Below are 24095 nucleotides of genomic sequence, written 5' to 3' on the forward strand. Positions count from 1 at the left end.
ATAATGACCCAAGAGGCAATAAGAGGAGTGTCCGCAGGATACTTGCAGGGAGAACCAACAGTCGAAAGGTCTAGATACTTATTAGACTTTAGTCTGATCGGGGTTCCTTTGGAGATAATGAGGCAAGCAGGGTTGGGAACACTAACCACACAGGTAATGAGTACAAATACGACACAGACACCATTGGTGCAGTCTGGAAACATTTAATTGCAAGGCTGAACGGCGCAACAATTGAACGAGTGGTTAGACAAACTCAATACTCCGCAGACTACTACTGTGACCACAGAGAGGTCAGAAAGGGAAGAATACCTGAATTTTGTGAGACTGGGTGTAGAAGCCATGGACCTAGTGGAAGGAACAATGGGGGTGAACAGACTAGAGTCATACACGGAAGCAGAATTGAGGTATCTGTGCCCCCAAAATAACTAGAGAAGTGAGCAAGGTGCATCAGAGGTTGGCAAACCTGGCGGATAAATACAACATAGACATTGAGAGTACTAAACATTTGAAAAGAAGCTACAGATTAGACTTCGAGCCTAAAGATTTCGAGCACATGAGGTCTACCGGAATGAAAACACATCTTAAAGAAATACTGCAGAGTGCTCAAATTTGGGGAGCCTTAGAGAAATGGGAAGGCAGATGGGCAAAAAAAAGAGATAAAGAGAAAGGTGATGGTCCGGAACCAAAGCAGGCTAAAGCCGAACCAGACACAGGGAAAATAAAAATGTTACCAATGAGAGAGAGACAGCTGGAGGGGTTCTAGTCCATGTACCGTGGTCGAGAGGTGACATCTTGTCATTCACAAATGATTATCCCAGGTTGAGGGAGAAGCCGATAGAGTGGTACCAGCAAACAGACAGATTTGTGAAGCTTGCGAAATGTCTCTGGGAGGACTTGAATACACTGTTTGAGATTATTGTTCCACCTGACTTATGGCTTGAGTGCAAGAGGGGCGTAGATTGGCCGACCGAGGAGCCGGCAAGGGATAAGGTTACTGGAGTACCATCCGCAGTGGTGATGAGGTATTATCATAAAGTGATTGAGTTTTTGAAGCAGAAAGTGTCGCCGAAAGTGAATGATTGGCAGAAAATCGATCGAACATCACAGGAGGCCAAAGAGTCGATTCATGCTTACTAAGAGAGATTGTTAAAAGCATTCAAACATTACAGTGGCACTGAGGTAATTGAGCTGAAAGACATGAATCATCTTGTGTTCAGGTTTGTTGAAGGGCTGAGACCAGAAATTAGCCAGAAGATTAAGAATCATTTGATCTGTTGGCAAACAAAACCGATTGATGAGGTGTTGCAGTATGCGAAATACTGTAGTGACAAGATTGAGTTGAAGTAGAGAAAGTTGAAAGAGAAGGTGATGGTGATGCAGATTAAGGCAGCACAAGCAGGGATGCAGGGAAATGGAATACAGCAGGTGATACAGCAGCAACCTCAGGGGAATGGAGTGTTTCAGGCACAACCAAGGGGTCGAGGACGAGGAGGTTTTGCGAACCGTGGTCCAGACTTGAATACAGTTGTGGTTCAAAATGATGTGCAGGGGATGAAAAGGGTTTCACCATGTCACACGTGCTGTGGCGTGGGGCATTGGAAGCGGGAATGCCCAATGGTGGTGCAGGATGGTGTTGTTCAACAAAACAATGATGTCGGTACATTTCAAAATGTGAGGGGGCCAAAAATGAGGGGTCAAAATTAGAACTTCCAGAATAACATGGTGCAGATGCAGGGTCTCCAACCCATGCAACAGATGCAAATGCCAGGTGTTCAACCAGCACAAATGCAGCAGGCACAACAGCAGATTCCCATGGTACCTAGACAGCAAATGCAGATACCATTAGCTCCAATGGGACAGCAACAGGTGATGCTTCCTCAACAGGTCACAGGTCAAACAATGAGTCAAAATAATACTGTAAAATAGTTCCAATGGCGTGGTGAGGATGGAATAAACGATGAATGGGATTATTGTTCAGACAGTGAGGAGTGCAGGCTTGCAGCTTCCCTAGAAGTAGACCAGAGGGGACCCTATGTAGAGGGGAAGGTGATGGGTCATAAGGTCTCATTCCTAGTTGATATAGGAGCTACATGCTCTACAGTCAGAAGTGCAGGGGTTCGAAATTACCACTTTCGGGGCGTACCATGAGGGTGGTAGGAGTAGCAAATCAGTTCCTGACAAATCCGATTACAGATCCGGTCCAAGTTGAGATTGGTAACTTCCAGGGATTACACAAATTTGTAGTCTGTGACTCGAGTCCCGTATCCTTACTGGGAAGAGACTTACTGTGCAAAACAAGGTGTTCGATTACCTGTTCCAATGAAGGGATTGAGGTGCAGACAAACAGTGGTGACGAAGGGGACGATGGTCAGTTTGCAGAGTTAGAGACGGAGAGCGCAAATGAGGAATACCCTTTCATAACCCTGTTCCCGATGCTTACAGTAACTGACTTACCACCTGAGTTGCGGGGAACAGTGACAGAGAAAGTGTGGGACCTGACAGGAAAAGAAGTGGGACTAATAAAAGGAGTAGAATCGATAAAGGTAGAGATAAAGCCAAATGCAGTGTTTCCCCAGGTACTGCAGTACCACATGGCACAAGATGTCCTCATTCAAGTAGCACAGATAATTGCGGACTTTGTGAAGCAAGGGGTTCTGAAAGAAGTGCTGAGTAGCCTGTGTAATTCACCATTAATGGGTCTGAAAAAGCCTTGTGGGAAAGTTCGAATTGTTCAAGACCTGAGGAAAATAAATGAGATAGTAGTAAAGTGTTGCCCCATAGTGCCAAATCCATCTGTGATCATGTTTCAGGTTCCGTGTGATGCAGAGTGGTTCACAGTTGTGGACCTGTCTCAAGCATTCTTTTTGGTGCCTCTTCAAGAGGATAGCCAATTTTTCTTCAGTTTCAAATTGCTGGATAAGGTCTGCAGTTGGTGCAGAATTCCTCAAGGGTTTTCTGAGTCACCTTCCATCTTCAATCAGATATTGAAGAAGGATTTGGAACTGCCTTCCAGTTTGACTCTAGTGCAGTACATTGATGATTTGCTGATTGCGTCCAGAATAAAAGATGACTGCAGGTATGACACAATTGCCTTACTGAACCATTTGGGAAAGAATGGACATAAAGTGTCCCCAAAGAAGCTGCAATACTGTCAGAGAGAGGTAAAATACTTAAGTCACCTGATTGAGAAAGGGTCAAGAAACATATCTAAGGAAAGGGTGACAGCCATACTGCAGGTGAATCCCCCGACAACAAAAAGAGACGTTAGGATGTTTCTGGGAATGGTGGGCTACTGTTGCCAGTGGATTCCCAACTTCTCGATTATCTCTAAACCTTTGATAAGACTGATTGTCAAAGAAGTTCAGGATGGTCCGGGTGCTATAACCATGTCCGAAAAAGAGATGAAAGCATTCATGGAATTGAGGGAGAGTATGTGCAGGGCACCAGCTTTAGGTATGCCTGATTACACAAAGCCTTTTGTACTGTTTTGTCATGAATGTGATGCTTGTTCTTTGTCTGTCCTGACACAGGTCCATGGAAGTGCAAACCGCCCGGTAGCATATTTTTCAGCTACTTTGGACCCAGTTGCAGCAGCCTTACCGTGTTGTTAGCGTGCAGTTGCAGCAGTTGGTCAAAGCCTCACCCAGTGTGAAGGAATAGTGATGGGACATCCTTTAACAGTAATGGTCCCCCAATCAGTTGAAATCTTGTTAACCCGAACCAAAACACAGCATATGATGAATGCACGCTTTACTAAATATGAGACAATAATACTGGGGTCACCAAATGTATCCCTTAAGAGATGTACTGTATTGAACCCGACAACTTTACTTCCTATTGAAAATGCAGACATTGATGATGCTGAGGAGGTAGAACATGATTGTCTTGAGGTAACAGATCTGTGCACCAAACCAAGGCTTGATATTAAAGATACCCAACTGGAAGAAAATGATTACATCATTTTTGTTGATGGTTCATGCTTGAGAGACGCAGTAGGAGTACTGAGAGCTGGGTATGCCGTGTGTACAATCACTGGTATCTTAGAAGCTTCCTGGCTCGAAAGAGTGTACTCTGCTCAAGTGGCTGAATTAATTGCTCTTACTAGGGCATGCCACGCAGCTGAAAACCTGAAAGTCACTATCTATACTGACAGCAGATACGGATTTGGAATTGTACATGATTTTGGCCAATTATGGTCACAGAGGGGTTTCATGACCTCTTCTGGTTCACCAGTGAAAAATGGCGAAAAGATTAACAATTTGTTGCACGCGATTCAGTTACCTCTTGAAATTGCCGTGGTGAAAGGCAATGCTCATGTTAAATCACAAGATTTTGTGTCAATGGGAAATGGATATGCAGATCAAGTCGCAAGATTTTGTGCATTGAACTGTATATCTTTTCGGGATCAGTGGGAATTGTTACCTGAAACTGAAAATGAAACATGCTTAATCTTTGCATTAAGGGTGGTTGACACATTAGATGAGCTAAAATCATTGCAGGGACGCGCCAGCAAATAGGAGAAATGTTCCTGGCAGAGAATGCAATGTGTACAGAGATCTGATGACTTATGGGTTTCAGAAGAGGGAAAAATGGTTTTGCCAAACAGTCTTTTGTCACAGTTTGCGAGGTTTTACCATGGTCAGGCACATGTAGCGAGAGACGCAATGATCAGGTTGTTTAAAATCGATTGGTTCAATCCAAAATTCAGACAAGCTGCAGAGGTTATCTGTCACAGGTGCATCATCTGTCAGCAGATGAATGCAGGAAAAGGGACTGTGGTGAATTTGAGCCACGTTGGGAGAGCTGGAGGTCCGTTTAGCAGGATGCAGATGGATTTCATTGAGATGCCTGTGTGTGGAGGTCTGAGGTACGTTTGGTAATTGTGTGCATTTTCAGCCACTGGATTGAAGCCTACCCTAAACGGAGAAATGATAGTCTCACAGTAGCAAAACTGCTGCTTAGGGAGTTAATACCACGTTTCGGTTTTCTGATCTCTTTAGAATCAGATAGGGGCAGACACTTCGACAATGAGGTGATTAAGCTCTTGTGTGCCGCATTAAATATTGTGCAGAGGCTGCATTGTAGTTATCGCTCTGAAGCATTAGGACTAGTGGAGCAGATGAATGGTACCTTGAAGTTGAGAATTGCAAAAATGTGCGCAGCTACCAATTTGAAGTGGCCAGATGCATTGCCTTTAGTGTTGATGTCAATGAGAAACACACCAGACAAGAAAACAGGACTGTCTCCTCATGAAATTCTCATGGGCCGAGCTATGCGATTGCCTGCAGTACCTGCAAATGCTCTTGTGAATATCACAGATGATATGGTGTTGGACAACTGCAAGGGTCTGGCTGACGTGGACTGCTCTTTTTCTCACCAGGTGGAGGCTACCACATTGCCACCGATAAGTGATCCAGGTCACTCCCTGAAAGCCGGTGACTGGGTGGTTGTCAAGAAACACGTGAGGAAGTCGTGTTTGGAGACACGTTGGAAGGGGCTGTATCAGGTGATACTGACAACTACTGCTGCTGTGAAATGTGCAGATCTTCCAAATTGGATACATGCCAGTCACACAAAGAAGGTGACGTGTCCGACTGATGTGGAACTTGAAGTGTCCAAAACAACAGCTGCAGAGAAGGAAGTCTCAGGGCCGGAGAGTATTCAAAGGGGAACTGCGACTGAAGGAGAGCCCGCTGAGGACGGCTTAATCACTCAAACCGTAAACGAGATCCAGAGGAGTGACAGTGAGCCTATCTCAGCTGAGGCATCAGGGGAACCGGCACAAAGAGAGGTTCTCCCAGAAGCAGACGGATACGGGTTTGAAATTGAGCCCATAACTGATCCTGAAGGCGAAGGGAGTGAGTCAGAAGGAAGTCGAGGTGTTGTGACTCCTCCTGAGCCGCTTGCAGAGCCATCAAGAGAAAACATCATAGCACAAGAGGAGGGTGCTGTTCAACGTCCTGAAAGGCCAAGCAGAAAGAAAACACTTAAAGGAGATAACTGGCCGGAGCCTCAAGCTGCAGGAGAGAAAGTGATCCCTAATGAAACAATAGAGGAAGAAGTTGACATAACCAGGAAAGAAGATCTCAGTGAAGGAGAGTTGCAAGGTAATCGCAAACTGAAAAGAAAGAGAGTTGCAAACAGAAGGTACGCAGGTCCTGAATGGGCATATGCAGCATCAGCTGAATGGGAACAAGAATTCTTGGCGTTCTGTTTTGATCGAGAGGTTCCAGGTCAATACTGCAGCACCTGAATTAAACTTTAGAAAGAGACTCTGTGAAATTGAAATTGAAACTAAAAGCTGAAAAGCTGATAAATTACCGGATGTGACACTATTATTCTGAATTGACTATGAAAAACCGATTATGACAAGCTGCTAACCTGATTTGACAAAGGGGTCCTGGAGTGAGTGAAACGCTGTAAATACTCGCAGAGAGAGAGGGACTTTGCACAAGAAAAAAAAACAAAAAGCTTTTATATCGTCCTCAAGTTGATTGTTTGCTTTGTATTATTTTGCTGTCTGGTTCTTTATAGATCATGAGTTACACTAGAGATAATAGTAATAAGGGTAGTGTAGGAGGCTGGACTGGCTTGTAGTGAGTACCTAGGGGTACTTGCACCTTGCACCAGGCCCAGTTATCCCTTATTAGTGTATAGGGTGTCTAGCAGCATAGGCTGATAGATAATGGTAGCTTAGCAGAGCAGCTTAGGCTGAACTAGGAGGCGAGTGAAGCTCCTACAGTACCACTTAGTGTCATATGCACAATATCATAAGAAAACACAATACACAGTTATACTAAAAATAAAGGTACTTTATTTTTATGACAATGGGGGTCATTCTGATCCTGGCGGTCCACGGGAGCACCGCCAACAGGCTGGCGGTGCTCCCTCGAGCATTCTGACCGCGGCGGTTCAGCCGCGGTCAGAAACGGAAAGTCCGCGGTCTCCCGCCGACTTTCCGCTGCTCGGGAGAATCCTCGCGCTCCGCCGCCATGGGGATTCTGACACCCCCTACTGCCATCCTGTTCCTGGCGGGTCTCCAGCCAGGAACAGGATGGCGGTAGGGGGTGCCGCGGGGCCCCTGGGGGCCCCTGCAGTGCCCATGCCAATGGCATGGGCACTGCAGGGGCCCCCGTAAGAGGGCCCACAAAGTATTTCAGTGTCTGCAAAGCAGACACTGAAATACGCGACGGGTGCAACTGCACCCGTCGCACCTTCCCACTACGCCGGCTCAATTCTGAGCCGGCGTCCTCGTGGGAAGGTAGATTTGCCCTGGGCTGGCGGGCGGCCTTTTGGCGGCCGCCCGCCAGCCCACGGCAAATCTCAAAATACCCTCAGCGGTCTTGCGACCGCGGAGCGGTATTTTGTCGGGGGAAGACTGGCGGGCGGCCTCCGCCGCCCGCCAGTCTCAGAATCACCCCCAATATGCCAAAGTATCTCAGAGTGTACCCTCAGTGAGAGGATAGGAAATATACACAAGATATATATACACAATACCAGAAATATGCAGTATAGTCATAGAAAACAGTGCAAACAATTTATAGTTACAATAGGATGCAATGGGGACACATAGGGATAGGGGCAACACAAACCATATACTCCAAAAGTGGAATGCGAACCACGAATGGACCCCAAACCTATGTGACCTTGTAGAGGGTCGCTGGGACTATTAGAAAATAGTGAGGGTTAGAAAAATAGCCCACCCCAAGACCCTGAAAAGTGAGTGCAAAGTGCACTAAAGTTCCCCAAAGGACAAAGAAGTCGTGATAGGGGAATAAGGCAGGAAAGACACAAACCAACAATGCAACAACGATGGATTTCCAGTCGAGGGTACCTGTGGAACAAGGAGACCAAGTCCAAAAGTCACAAGCAAGTCGGAGATGGGCAGATGCCCAGGAAATGCCAGCTGCGGGTGCAAAGAAGCTTCTACTGGACAGAAGAAGCTGAGGTTTCTGCAGGAACGAAAAGGGCTAGAGACTTCCCCTTTGGTGGACGGATCCGGCTCGCCTAGGAGAGTCGTGCAGAAGTGTTTTCCCGCCGAACGACCGCCAACAAGCCTTGCTAGCTGCAAATCGTGCAGTACGCATTTTTGGATGCTGCTGTGGCCCAGGGAGGACCAGGATGTCGCAAATTGCGTCAGGAGAGAGAGGGGACGTCGGCAAGACAAGGAGCCCTCTCAGCAGCAGGTAGCACCCAGAGAAGTGCCAGAAACAGGCACTACGAGGATGCGTGAAACAGTGCTCACCCGAAGTCGCACAAAGAAGTCCCTCGTCGCCGGAGACCAACTTAGAAAGTCGTGCAATGCAGGTTAGAGTGCCGTGGACCCAGGCTTGGCTGTGCACAAAGGATTTCCGCCGGAAGTGCACAGGGGCCGGAGTAGCTGCAAAAGTCACGGTTCCCAGCAATGCAGTCTAGCGAGGTGAGGCAAGGACTTACCTCCACCAAACTTGGACTGAAGAGTCACTGGACTGTGAGAGTCACTTGGACAGAGTTGCTGGATTCGAGGGACCTCGCTCGTCGTGCTGAGAGGAGACCCAAGGGACCGGTAATGCAGCTTTTTGGTGCCTGCGGTTGCAGGGGGAAGATTCCGTCGACCCACGGGAGATTTCTTCGGAGCTTCTAGTGCAGAGAGGAGGCAGACTACCCCCACAGCATGCACCACCAGGAAAACAGTCGAGAAGGCGGTAGGATCAGCGTTACAGAGTTGCAGTAGTCCTCTTTGCTACTATGTTGCAGTTTTGCAGGCTTCCAGCGCGGTCAGCAGTCGATTCCTTGGCAGATGGTGAAGAGAGAGATGCAGAGGAACTCGGATGAGCTCTTGCATTCGTTATCTAAGGAATCCCAAGAGACAGAGACCCTAAATAGCCAGAAAAGAGGGTTTGACTACCTAGGAGAGAGGATAAGCTAGCAACACCTGAAGGAGCCTATCAGAAGGAGTCTCTGACGTCACCTGATGGCACTGGCCACTCAGAGCAGTCCAGTGTGCCAGTAGCACCTCTGTTTCCAAGATGGCAGAGGTCTGGAGCACACTGGAGGAGCTCTGGGCACCTCCCAGGGGAGGTACAGGTCAGGGGAGTGGTCACTCCCCTTTCCTTTGTCCAATTTCGCGCCAGAGCAGGGCTAAGGGGTCCCTGAACCGGTGTAGACTGGCTTATGCAGAAATGGGCACCAAATGTGCCCATGAAAGCATTTCCAGAGGCTGGGGGAGGCTACTCCTCCCCTGCCTTCACACCATTTTCCAAAGGGAGAGGGTGTAACACCCTCTCTCAGAGGAAGTCCTTTGTTCTGCCATCCTGGGCCAGGCCTGACTGGACCCTAGGAGGGCAGATGCCTGTCTGAGGGGTTGGCAGCAGCTGCAGTGAAACCCCGGGAAAGGCAGTTTGGCAGTACCAGGGTCTGTGCTACAGACCACTGGGATCATGGGATTGTGCCAACTATGCCAGGATGGTATAGAGGGGGCAATTCCATGATCATAGACATGTTACATGGCCATATTCGGAGTTACCATTGTGAAGCTACATGTAGGTAGTGACCTATATGTAGTGCACGAGTGTAATGGTGTCCCCGCACTCACAAAGTCCGGGGAATTGGCCCTGAACAATGTGGGGGCACCTTGGCTAGTGCCAGGGTGCCCTCACACTAAGGGCCAGATGTAGCAAAGGTTTTTACTCATTCTATGTCTATGGGAAAAAGTGTTCGTACATATGGCCCTAAGTAACTTTGCACCTAACCTTTACCAGGTAAAGGTTAGACATATAGGTGACTTATAAGTTACTTAAATGCACTGTAAAATGGCTGTGAAATAACGTGGACGTTATTTCACTCAGGCTGCAGTGGCAGGCCTGTGTAAGAATTGTCAGAGCTCCCTATGGATGGCAAAAGAAATGCTGCAGCCCATAGAGATCTCCTGGAACCCCAATACCCTGGGTACCTCAGTACCATATACTAGGGAATTATAAGGGTGTTCCAGTAAGCCAATGTAAATTGGTAAAATTGGTCACTAGCCTGTTAGTGACAATTTGAAATAAATGAGAGAGCATAACCACTGAGGTTCTGGTTAGCAGAGCCTCAGTGAGACAGTTAGGCACCACACAGGGAACACATACATATAGGCCACAAACTTATGAGCACTGGGGTCCTGACTAGCAGGGTCCCAGTGACACATAACAAACATACTGAAAACATAGGGTTTTCACTATGAGCACTGGGCCCTGGCTAGCAGGATCCCAGTGAGACAGTGAAAACACCCTGACATACACTCAGAAACAGGCCAAAAGTGGGGGTAACAAGGCTAGAAAGAGGCTACTTTCTCACACAACCCCCCCCCCCCCCCAAACGAAGGACAATAAGGCTAACCTTGGCCAGTTGAGACTTTATTGTCTAAGTGTTGATAAGTAGAGAGTAGCTCTACAATAGACTGGTTACTCCCTTTATCATCCACTATATGGTTACTTCCCTGTGGGGATGTAAACCACCCTGTTTGAAGTTTTTTAGCTAAGCAACAATGTGAAGATGTATTTTCAGAGTTTCTATCAGTAAGTTTTAGTTTAGAGCAGTGGGAATTGTCCACTGAACCTATTTGTAGTGATGGAAATGCCAGACAGGGATGCTGTCTCAGAAAAGCCATAGCTGGGCAAAAACTTTGTCCATATGGCTGGAAGAGAGAACAGGGATGCTGTTTCTCTTGGGTTGGAGCAGGGCAGGGATGCTGTCCTATGAGCTCCACACTAGAGCAGGGATGCTGTCCTAAGTGTTGTGAGGCAGTGCAGAGTTTCTGCACTAAAGTTTCTCTGGGAGGGTTGGAGGGATGCTCCATGTTAACTAAAATGGTGCTCTTTTTCTCACCAATGTTAGTTATCCCACAGAGAGGTACTTCCACCTCAGGGAGTACAGTTTTGCCAACTGATGATTCCCTTGGAACAGGTGCCACCCCAGGAGAGCTTTCTCCCACCACAGGAATGGTATCCTGAATGGTAGGGTGGTTAGGGGATACTGTGATACCCTTTTTACCTGTTGATGGAGAGGGATCCTGAGTTTTCAGGCCTTCTCTCCTTTGCTTTTTCATTTCAGTAGAAATGAGAGGGAACAATTCCTCTGGGATGCCCAGCATGGCTGCATGGGCATAAAACTCTACATCAGCCCAACCTGAGGCCTCTAGGTCATTACCTAAGAGACAGTCTACAGGTAAGCTAGGTGATACCACCACCTGCTTAGGGCCAGTAACTCCACCCCAACTAAACTGAATTATAGCTAAGGGAAGAAACTTAGTGGAGTTATGGACATCAATAATCTTATACTTTTGTCCAATGATGTGTTGATCAGGGTGCACTAGGTTTTCAGTCACCAAAGTGATACTGGCACCTGTGTCCCTGTAGGCCAAGGCCTCAACACCATTTATTGAAACTGTCTGCCTGTACTTATCCATTGTAAGGGGACAAGCAGCCAGTGTGGCAAGGCCAATGCCACTAGGTGTGACAGAAACTGTCTTGGGACTGACTACCCCAGTTTCTATGATGGACCCATAAGTAAACCCAACTACACCCTTTGCTTGACTGTTGCCAGCAGTCCCTCCACTAGTACCACTACTGCTAGGGGCACTAGAGCTTGATATATTAGTGGTGGTAGGCTCAGGGGGTTTACCTGGACAGGACTTATCCCCTGGCCTATGGCCTCTGTTTTTACACACAAAGCACCAACGCTTTTTAAATTGTGTAGGTTGAGAAGAAGAGGAAGAATTTGTTTTATCCCCACCCCCTGAAGAGTGTTTAAGATTTGAAGTGGGATCTTTGGTTTTACCCTTATCCCCATGCTGATCTTGAGATTTTTCACCATCTTTCTTCTTGTTGTTCTCTTTGTCACCCCCTGTATTAACTTTTCTGTTCACCCTTGTTCTGACCCATTTGTCTGCCTTCTTTCCCAATTCTTTGGGAGAGGTCAGATCAGAGTCTACCAGGTACTGGTGCAACAAATCAGACACACAATTATTAAGAATATGCTCTCTCAGGATCAAGTTATACAGGCTGTCATAATCAGTAACTTTACTGCCATGTAACCACCCCTCCAAGGCCTTCACTGAATGGTCAATGAAATCAACCCAGTCTTGTGAAGACTCCATTTTGGTCTCTCTGAACTTTATCCTGTATTGTTCAGTGGTTAAGCCATAACCATCCAGGAGTGCATTCTTAAGAACTTTGTAATCATTAGCTTCATTTTCTTTCACAGTAAGGAGCCTATCCCTACCTTTTCCACTAAATGATAGCCATAGGATAGCAGCCCACTGCCTTTGAGGGACATCCTGTACAGCACAGGCCCTCTCAAGTGCAGCAAACCACTTGTTAATGTCATCCCCCTCCTTATAAGGGGGAACTATCTTGTGCAGATTCCTGGAATCATGCTCTTTTGCAGGATGACTATGGGGAATACTGCTGCTGTCACCATGGGTTTCTAAACCCAGTTTCTGTCTCTCCTTCTCTACTTCTAAAGTCTGTCTATCCAAATCCAGCTGTTACTTCTTGAGCTTCAGTCTGGTTTGTTCCACTCTCAATCTATTCAACTCCCTTTCTAACAATCTGTCATCAGGGTGGGTAGGAGGGACATGTCTTGAAACCGAAGTATGATGAGAATGGACAGAAGGAGACCTGTCCCTTCCAGAGGGCACCCTAACAGCTTGGCTAACAGAAACATCATTTCTACTGTGATGAGAATGAATGCTCTTGCTATGATGTGAGACAACACTATCTGTATGGTGTGACTCAACATCAGTACCAACTATGCTAGACTGTCTAGTAATGGGCAGGCTTGGAAGTTTCTTTCCTGAATCTTTTCCTGGGGGAGTCCCTGGATCAGATTGGGAACCATTAGCTGCTTTTTCTACAGATGGGGCACTTTTAGCCTTATCTTGTTCTCTAAGCATGTTAAGCAATAATTCCAAGGAAGGATTCTTCCCTACACTCAAACCTCTTTCTACACAGAGACTCCTTGCTCCTTTCCAGCTAAGGTGGTCATATGCAAGTTTGTACAGATCAACATTTTGGCCTGTGCCAGACATTTTTAGAAAGAGTTAAAGTGATAGAAAAAGGATAAAAAGTTTGTCAGAGCTTTTAGAAAGACAGAGAAAAAAACTTTTTAAACTTTTTAGAACTTTTTAGAAAGTTAGAAGTACTTTTCAGCACTTAGAAAAGAGGAAATGCAAAACTTTTTGGTTATGTGTATATACACTGAACTTGTTTTGTATATTTTTCTCTTATGAAAAGTAAAATGACAAGAGTGGTAAGTAGTCTCAAAGCACTTATCCCACCGCTGCACAACCAATGTAGGAGGCTGGACTGGCTTGTAGTGAGTACCTAGGGGTACTTGCACCTTGCACCAGGCCCAGTTATCCCTTATTAGTGTATAGGGTGTCTAGCAGCATAGGCTGATAGATAATGGTAGCTTAGCAGAGCAGCTTAGGCTGAACTAGGAGACGAGTGAAGCTCCTACAGTACCACTTAGTGTCATATGCACAATATCATAAGAAAACACAATACACAGTTATACTAAAAATAAAGGTACTTTATTTTTATGACAATATGCCAAAGTATCTCAGAGTGTACCCTCAGTGAGAGGATAGGAAATATACACAAGATATATATACACAATACCAGAAATATGCAGTATAGTCATAGAAAACAGTGCAAACAATGTATAGTTACAATAGGATGCAATGGGGACACATAGGGATAGGGGCAACACAAACCATATACTCCAAAAGTGGAATGCGAACCACGAATGGACCCCAAACCTATGTGACCTTGTAGAGGGTCGCTGGGACTATTAGAAAATAGTGAGGGTTAGAAAAATAGCCCACCCCAAGACCCTGAAAAGTGAGTGCAAAGTGCACTAAAGTTCCCCAAAGGACAAAGAAGTCGTGATAGGGGAATAAGGCAGGAAAGACACAAACCAACAATGCAACAACGATGGATTTCCAGTCGAGGGTACCTGTGGAATAAGGGGACCAAGTCCAAAAGTCACAAGCAAGTCGGAGATGGACAGATGCCCAGGAAATGCCAGCTGCGGGTGCAAAGAAGCTTCTACTGGACAGAAGAAGCTGAGGTTTCTGCAGGAACAAAAAGGGCTAGAGACTTCCTCTTTGGTGGATTGATCCCGCTCGCCTTGGAGAGTCGTGCAGAAGTGTTTTCCCGCCAAAAGACTGTCAACAAGCCTTGCTAGCTGCAAATTGTGCGGTACACGTTTTTGGATGCTGCTGTGGCCCAGGAAGAACCAGAATGTCGCAAATTGCGTCAGGAGAGAGAAGGGACGTCGAGCAAGACAAGGAGCCTCTCAGCAGCAGGTAGTACCCAGAGAAGTGCCAGAAACAGGCATTACAAGGATGCGTGAAACAGTGCTCACCCGAAGTCGCACAAAGAAGTCCCACGTCGCTGGAGACCAACTTAGAAAGTCGTGCAATGCAGGTTAGAGTGCCGTGGACCCAGGCTTGGCTGTGCAGAAAGGATTTCCGCCGGAAGTGCACAGGGGCCGGAGTAGCTGCAAAAGTCGCGGTTCCCAGCAATGCAGTCTAGCGAGGTGAGGCAAGGACTTACCTCCACCAAACTTGGACTGAAGAGTCACTGGACTGTGAGAGTCACTTGGACAGAGTTTCTGGATTCGAGGGACCTCGCTCGTTGTGCTGAGAGGAGACCGAAGGGACCGGTAATGCAGCTTTTTGGTGCCTGCGGTTGCAGGGGGAAGATTCCGTCGACCCACGGAGATTTCTTCGGAGCTTCTAGTGCAGAGAGGAGGCAGACTACCCCCACAGCATGCACCACCAGGAAAACAGTCGAGAAGGCGGCAGGATCAGCGTTACAGAGTTGCAGTAGTCGTCTTTGCTACTATGTTGCAGTTTTGCAGGCTTCCAGCGCGGTCAGCAGTCGATTCCTTGGCAGAAGGTGAAGAGAGAGATGCAGAGGAACTCGGATGAGCTCTTGCATTCGTTATCTAAGGAATCCCAAGAGACAGAGACCCTAAATAGCCAGAAAAGAGGGTTTGGCTACCTAGGAGAGAGGATAGGCTAGCAACACCTGAAGGAGCCTATCAGAAGGAGTCTCTGACGTCACCTGATGGCACTGGCCACTCAGAGCAGTCCAGTGTGCCAGCAGCACCTCTGTTTCCAAGATGGCAGAGGTCTGGAGCACACTGGAGGAGCTCTGGGCACCTCCCAGGGGAGGTACAGGTCAGGGGAGTGGTCACTCCCCTTTCCTTTGTCCAGTTTCGCGCCAGAGCAGGGCTAAGGGGTCCCTGAACCGGTGTAGACTGGCTTATGCAGAAATGGGCACCAAATGTGCCCATGAAAGCATTTCCAGAGGCTGGGGGAGGCTACTCCTCCCCTGCCTTCACACCATTTTCCAAAGGGAGAGGGTGTAACACCCTCTCTCAGAGGAAGTCCTTTGTTCTGCCATCCTGGGCCAGGCCTGGCTGGACCCCAGGAGGGCAGATGCCTGTCTGAGGGGTTGGCAGCAGCAGCTGCAGTGAAACCCCGGGAAAGGCAGTTTGGCAGTACCAGGGTCTGTGCTACAGACCACTGGGATCATGGGATTGTGCCAACTATGCCAGGATGGTATAGAGGGGGCAATTCCATGATCATAGACATGTTACATGGCCATATTCGGAGTTACCATTGTGAAGCTACATGTAGGTAGTGACCTATATGTAGTGCACGAGTGTAATGGTGTCCCCGCACTCACAAAGTCCGGGGAATTGGCCCTGAACAATGTGGGGGCACCTTGGCTAGTGCCAGGGTGCCCACACACTAAGTAACTTTGCACCTAACCTTTACCAGGTAAAGGTTAGACATATAGGTGACTTATAAGTTACTTAAGTGCAGTGTAAAATGGCTGTGAAATAACGTGGACGTTATTTCACTCAGGCTGCAGTGGCAGGCCTGTGTAAGAATTGTCAGAGCTCCCTATGGGTGGCAAAAGAAATGCTGCAGCCCATAGAGATCTCCTGGAACCCCAATACCCTGGGTACCTCAGTACCATATACTAGGGAATTATAAGGGTGTTCCAGTAAGCCAATGTAAATTGGTAAAATTAGTCACTAGCCTGTTAGTGACCATTTGAAATAAATGAGAGAGCATAACCACTGAGGTTCTGGTTAGCAGAGCCTCAGTGAGACAGTTAGGCACCACACAGGGAACACATACATATAGGCCACAAACTTATGAGCACTGGGGTCCTGACTAGCAGGGTCCCAGTGACACATGACAAACATACTGAAAACATAGGGTTTTCACTATGAGCACTGGGCCCTGGCTAGCAGGATCCCAGTGAGACAGTGAAAACACCCTGACATACACTCACAAACAGGCCAAAAGTGGGGGTAACAAGGCTAGAAAGAGGCTACTTTCTCACAGGTAGGATGTGTGGTTGGTTGAGTGCTATTCTGGGTATTGTGTGTACAATAGTAATTATAGGTGTGATTGTGGGAATGCCATTGGTGGATAAGAAAGTGACGAACAATGCTTCAAATCCTGAGACTGCTACACTAACACCATGGGAGAAGTTCGAGCAGGATGCAAAATATTTGCATGAGGGAACTAATTCAAAATAGGAACTATCTACTAATGTCTTCTATCGCTTGCTGAATGAGTATGTTGACACAATGGATGCGAAGAATTACTATGTGTGCACAAAGATTCCTTCATCAGGACAAGAAGGGGTTACTTATCATAGTCTGCCACTGACATACGGGATAAACTGTAGTTTGCTGTTAACAAGATTCTATGATCAAGAACATGTTCAATACTTCTATTCTAACTTAGATGTAGTGTTTTCCTTCGTGACTGCGATGGAGTTTCTAAATAAATTAGCTAAAGAACACAGCATAAAATTAGTTAGGGGTTTCTTTGAGCCGACACTGACATTTGGGACAGCTTATGCGCACCACAATAATCTTACCTGCTACTAACACCTGCAGAAAAGAGTTTCTTAGATCACACTGATGATAGACGGAAAGCATTAAAGGAAAGGCTAGAAAAGCAAATGATTACGCTTACACTGCAATAAAGACACAGGGCAAGTTACCTATAGATACATTACACGTAGGAAGGCTTTGTATATATAGGCCAAAATCTGAGCATGACACTTTATTTGTGGGTACGAGTGAGTGCAGGCATGTGTTTTTGTTTCAGAGTAAATGGACATTCATGGTAAATGGACAGGATCCAGCGATCCCTGGGATCTATTATATATGTGGGCTTAATGCTTAATACCGTCTTCCAAAGGGATGGTATGGGACATGTTATTTGGGAATAGATTTTCCCAAGATCTACCAGATTGATGACTTAAAACAAATTCCTAAAATGTCTGAATTACAACATACTAGACAAAAGAGAGAGACAGCGGCTGCTGTTGTTGGTGACATATTTGGAGCCATAATTCCTTCAGTATGGGTTATCTTAAACTCCATAAGGATTCGAAATTTGTCTACTATTGTGGATAACATGCTGACAAATTTCACAGGGGCTATACTCCTGATGGATACAGAACTTGCTGCGGAAAGAGCTATGACTCTTCAAAACCGGCTTGCTTTAGACATTCTTTTAGCAAAAAGTGTCGGAGTCTGTAAAATGCTTAATGAGCGCCATTGTTGTGCATTCATTCCTGATAATAGTAGAAAGATTAGTGGTATGCTTACTAACCTAACAAGAGATAGTGCAGATTTGAAAGAGCTGAAGGAACCTGGAGTTTGGGAAAAAGTTGGGAAAGGAATTACCAAAGTAGGGAATTGGTTTAGCAGTATTTGGAATGGGGTTCTTGCAAAAATATTAGGGGGTATGTTGATTGTCCTGATTTGTCTATTTGGACTATGGTTACCATGCAAAATTAATAAAAAAATTAAAAAAGATTTGGTAAAACGTAATAAAAGAAAAGAAGAAAAAGAAAAAGAGAAAATGTTCAAAGAAACTTAGGAAAGATCACATAGGGAGGAAGAAATTGAGATGCGAAATTTAAAGAAAATGAAAGGTTGTGAAGGGAAAGGTTTTGTGTGATGACAAGTGTCATCAGAGGAGGGACTGAGAGAGCGTAGCTTAGTCACTTAGAAATGAACATGTAATGTTTATGAACTAATGCGTAATAATGCTGCATAGAAAATGTATTAATGTATTTTGCTAAATCAGGCGCTTGAAATGTGCTTACGGGGAGTGGCCTCCAATATATACAATGACTAATAAAACTGATTGATAATGTTGAAATGTTATGACAGAATATAATTTTGCATTAATAATAAAGGTTATATGTTAAAATTCTGCTAATAAATCATTAAGCCTTAGTTAGCATGAGTTGAGGCCTAGCTGCCTGGTTTTCATATTAAATGTGTTTTTCTAACGTGCAATGTGCTGACTTGCTGAAGGACATGAACTCTTGTTTTTCCAAAGCTAGGAGATGAATGTAACTGTAGTAGATCCGTTCTCATGAAATTCGACTTGCTTAGTGAAACATTCTTGCTGAATGCAACAGTGTAGACTACTCGCAGGTACAAGGTCACCTGAACCAGTACAGACAATGGAGCCACTGACTAAAGATGCGAAGCGGACCACAAGAGTATGAAATCATACTGGACATTCTACCCACTGAAGACGTAAATCATAAGGACCAATAAACTACGTGAGAACTGTTATGGGGTGACAAAGTTGATGAGCTAATTGGTAATCTATTGGATAGAGATAGTGGGGTGCAACCCCTCAACCAATGAAGAATTAGGGGACTGTACAACAGAAAAGGGATAAAAACCCTTGACAAAAGGAAGTAAATCAGAATAGGAGACTAGGAGATAGATGAGAGGGAGATGCTGTCGTGTTTTGCTATGACTCAAACACTTTGTTACTCTGCATAGAGATTTTGCTGTTTGGTTCTTCAAACCATCCTTGCCTTATATTGCCCGTTTACACTTTACCTCCTTATGAGGGAAGTGCCCCCTTTACCTGACTGCTGAATTCCTGATGGTGAATCAACTGATGTCCTGAGGACGAACACTGAACCTGCTTGCTGACCCAATACGGAGGGTAGCTATATGACAATGAAATTGTAATTGTCTGTTTGCTTTTCCTTTCTAGGTACCAACTGCTTCTTTTGACAGAGACCATAGTTAGATGTTTTCTAAATTGGTGTTACTAAATTGTTTTGCATGAAGCCCAACATGACAATGCTAATTCGAGGTTAGATGAGGGGTTCACTAAACAGATGCAAATAGACAAATTACTGAATCTATGCTTTGTTGAATAACGTGATAATGATTATTTGATAATCTATGTTGACGTTGTTCTATATTCTAATATTCGTGATTCTTGCTTTGATGAAATCTTTTCAGAGTTGCCATATTGTGACTATGCTAATGTGTTTCTTGGTTTTGAGGCTAATAAACTTGCTAGTAGAATTGTAATCAATAGGGAATAAACTTCATATAATAGAACTAAACTGGTGTGGTTGTTCATGATTGCAAGGTCATGGTGGTTTCTGAGTTTTATTACTGTCTTTGACTAATTTGATTTTTATTCCTTTATTTTATTTTTTTTATTTCAGACGAGAATAAACAATACAATATATAATTAGACCTTCTTCTTCAGTTGGAAAGACAGATACATTTCCCCCAATTTATCCCCACAAAAGAAAACAAAAGGAAGTATTGACTTAATACATCAGTCATTAGCCATAAGCCAGTTCCGAAATTGTCCCCAGATAACATTCCCTTTCCTCCTGGCCAATCTCCCCTTCCGCTCATACAGGGAAATCTCCAGATGATACACTGATATTAGCCTGCCCAGCTACTGCTACCATGATGGTGGTTGCATACTCAGCAATACAGAGGAGATACATAATCGGTACGCTGCCATGGCAAGAAAAATAAACGCCCTCTGTCGTCCGCTTGTTTGTTCGGCAACCCCTAGAACCAGTATTTCTGGGGTAAGAACCACTTCATACCCCAAGATTTCTTTTATTACAAGTTGCATCCCATCTATCAATGTTGTTAGTTCTCTGCAGGTGGCAAACATATGTATTACATCTGTTGCATGGTCCCCACACCTTGGACAATTAATTCCTCGTGACCCCCCCTACTTGGCAAGGTGGGCTGGTGTATAATACAAGTCAAACACAGTTTTATAATGTTGTGCCTTTAGAGACGAAGATAGTAGCACAGTATGACCTAACTCGAGTGAGTTAAGAAAATTTACACTTCCATCCACCAATTTGCTGCTCCACCGTTCACTATGCTTCTCCAAGTCATCAGGTTGCTCTGCCATTAACAAGGAGTAGATTATTTTGATAGTCAGGTTAGATTCTCCCAGAATGTTTTTTAACAATTGATTGCTTTTAAACCCCTGTGGCCCACCCGTTTTCTTGCTCAGAAAGTCTCGCACCTGCAAGAATTAAAAAAAATCCCTTTGTTCTAAAGCAAACCGTTCTTGGAGATTCGTAAATGTCTTAATTCCAGCATCGTCAAAAAAGTCCCCTAGCCTCGCTATACCTTTGGAGGCCCATTTTATCATATAGCTGTCTTTAAAAATTTCCAGGAGCGACGGATTATTCTTAATTAGGGTATTATAGTTAAATCTCCCAAGCCCATTCTTTGTACGCTTGGGCCGCCAACATTTATAAGCCGCCTCTAGTACCTTATACTGTGTTTTCTTATAGTACCCTGGTTCGTGGAAAGTTAACAAGCACCCCTTTGAGGCAGAGCCCACAAGCAATTCATATATATTAGGGATATAGGGGGTGCTTCCCCCCTTATTCTCCCCTGGTCTGTCCCCCCATAGTGGACGCATATTTTGGAATGCAGCTGCCAATTGATATAGCTTTAGGTTAGGCAAGGCACACCCCCCTCTTTCGCGAGGTAGGGACATAAACTTGGCCGACCTTCTACACTTGCCATATGCCCAGATGAATCTCATAATTATCCGTTCCATATCTTCAAACCGAGCTTTTGTAAAGTTGAAGGGTATGGTCCGGAACAGATACAATAATTTGGGAAGAAGAATCATTTTAATCATATTGCACCTCCCTACTATAGTCATATGCAGTTATTCCATCTGTGCATATCGCTTCTGGCCTTTACCAGTATTGAGTCCAAATTCAGGCTGACGATTTCTCCTACCCTTGGTGAGATACAAATACCAAGATATACTGCCTGCTCCACCCTCCGATTGTCCTGTGATTTCGCAAATTAATTGACCAGTAGCTGAGTTTTAGTTCTATTTAACAAATACCCAGAGAATGTCACAAACTTAGTAGTGATCTCTTCGATTTCTTTCAGTGCTGTATCCGGATTGGAAGTTATAATAGCAATATCATCCGCATAGGCCAGGACTTTTGTGTCCCAACCATATGTTTGTACCTGGATAATCTGCTTGTTTTCTTCGAGTTGTCTGAGCAGAGGGTCTATATATAGAGCGAACAACAGCAGAGAGCAAGGGCATCCCTGCCTAGTGCCTCTCCCCACTTGGACGCATCTGGACTGCCCTCCCATTAATTGGATTCTTACTCCCGGAGACTTATACATGGCCTTTATTGCCACTATGAACAGTTCTCGAAAGCCATATTTCTCCATAACCTCCCAAAGATATTTCCAGCTAACTCGGTCAAATGCTTTCTCTGAGTCTAGTAGGGCCACAGCCATGGGTTCCTCCGCCACTTCTGTTGCATCAAACAGTGCAATAACTCTTTGAATATGTTCTGCCGTATCTCTACCAGGGACAAATCCGTGTTGCCGGGGCATTACCAGTTTCCTGATTACTAAAGATAAGCATGCGGCAAATATTTTAGAATACACTTTAGCATCACTATTAATTAATGTTATCGGCCGATATGAGGCCGGCTTCTGCGGGGCCTTCCCTTTCTTAAGGAAAACTACCATATTAGCCATTCCCTAAGAGGGCGGGGTCTTTCCACCACTCTGTACCTGAATAAACAGCTCGAGCATCAGTGGGCGTAGCTCTATTTTAAAGGTTTTGTAGAACTCTAGTGGAATTGCATCAGTTCCAGATGCTTTGCCGGCGGCTAGTTCACTAAATGCCTTGTCTATTTCTAAACTACCAATCTGACCCTCCAGTTGCAGGTAATCTTCTTCTGAGACTGTATTAAACCTAATGGCGCGAAGAAATTCCTGCATCTCTATTGACGAGAATCCAGCTGTTTCATTATATAGGTCAGTATAATACCCCTGGAACACTTTCCTAATACCGTCATTATCTGTCACTATTTGTCCCTGTTGGTCTTGAATCTCTGTAATGACCCCTGCTGCAGCTTTATGGCTTGCCCTTACCGGCAACAGGTGGCTAGTTCTTTCACCAAACTCGTACCTTTCAGAGCATTGCACGAGATATTTTCCAGCTACTCTTTCTGCATTATTCTCATTTATTGCTGCTCTTGCTATAGCAATTCGCTCCTGGATGTTCTTCGTGTCTTCCCCCTTCTCTATGGCTGTAATCACTGTATTTCTAGATCTCTGAGCTTCACATGTGAGTCTCTAATTTTTCTTTGGGCCTTTCCTTGTTTACTCAGACTGAAGCTTAGGGTTGCTCCCCGTACCCTTGCTTTCAAAGTATCCCAAACTATTTCTATAGGAGCAGATCCTCTATTAATCTCTAAAAATTCCACTATCCAATCCCTCATATACTCCAGATATTCAGAGTCACTGAGAAGCCCCCTTTCAAAAGTCCATCTCCTGGTTTTATGTTCTAGACCATCTAATTCCAAGTGCAATACCAGTGGATTATGATCCGACATGATCCGTGGGTATAGCTCCATGCTAGCCTGTGACAACAATTCAGAAGATGTCAGAAAAAAATCTAATTGGGCTAGTTTCACATGAGGGGCAGAAAAATACGTGTACCCCGTATCTGGATCACGCAGCTTGGCCCAAGCATCCACCAGCCCTAACTCCTTCTGCGGACCTACCATTGCCTTGAATACTCGAGGCTTCCGCCCCTGGTATTTCTTCACTACGGGCTCTAAGAGATCCTGCAAGCCATCCCAGGACCCATTAAAGTTAAAGTCTCTGCATAAAATATACGGGGCCGGCCAGCCGGTTAATTCTACAGCCATAGTGTCAATTACCATTGGATCATCTGATACTGCCCCATATACAGTACACAGCGTAAAGCTACCCTCCCTATATAGGCATTCTACAATTACCCTTCTCCCGTTCTTATCCACCTTCTGCCTAGCAAATTTCACTTTGTTGCTCCGATCCAGTATCGCCACCCCTTTAGTTTTCACCTCTTGTGTTGAACATACTATCACTCTCAAGCCAAGTGACCCTAGAATCCCTTGATTCCTATATTCAACATGAGTTTCTTGCAAGCAATAAATATCTGCCCTGAGAGTTTTTAATTCTTCCATAACTTTCCTTCTTTTTCTGGGATCGTTTAGACCACAGATATTAATAGAAGCTATTCGGAGTTTGGTCATTTTTAACTCTTTCTCCCCTCTCCCCGCCTTCTTCGCCTCCCAATCTTTCTGTTTGGCTTTTTACCCCGGCTGTATATACTCTTACATAAGCCTTACTTCCTTTCTCTCTCTCTGGTCCTTATGTTCTGTTTCTGTTCCAATCTTTTAGTCCCTTCCTTCTCCTTTCCCCCCTTCTTCCCACCTCTTATCCCCCCTCCTTCCCGCCTCCTATCCCCTCCCAACCCCCCCTCCACCCCACCACACACCCATCTACCCTCCTCCCTCCCCTCCCTCCCCATGAGGGCTGTTTGGGGAACCCCCCTCTCAACCAGCCCCCCGCCCTTCTAGTAGAGCAATCAAGCCCCCTTTGGTCCGAGTGTTGGTGAAGTGTAGATGCAGGGTGCCCCGCCCACCACCGAAATCATTTATATCTAAAAATACATCATTGTTTCAGCTCCATCAAATATTATTTTGCCTGAATCTCTGACGTAAACCATCTCACTTTCCCATTAACCACCATTTTCAAACGAGCAGGGGAAATCAAGTAGGCCTCTCCTCCCTTATCGAAAAAAGGTTTGATCAGCTGTCGGAGCAGCCATCTCCGCTCCTCAGATGTATGACAAAAGTCTGGTCGCGTAAAAAAGGTTATCCCTTCCATATGTCGCGTGATTT

This window comes from Pleurodeles waltl, chromosome 11 (assembly GCF_031143425.1).
Source record: "Pleurodeles waltl isolate 20211129_DDA chromosome 11, aPleWal1.hap1.20221129, whole genome shotgun sequence".
Classification (NCBI taxonomy): Eukaryota; Metazoa; Chordata; class Amphibia; order Caudata; family Salamandridae; genus Pleurodeles; species Pleurodeles waltl.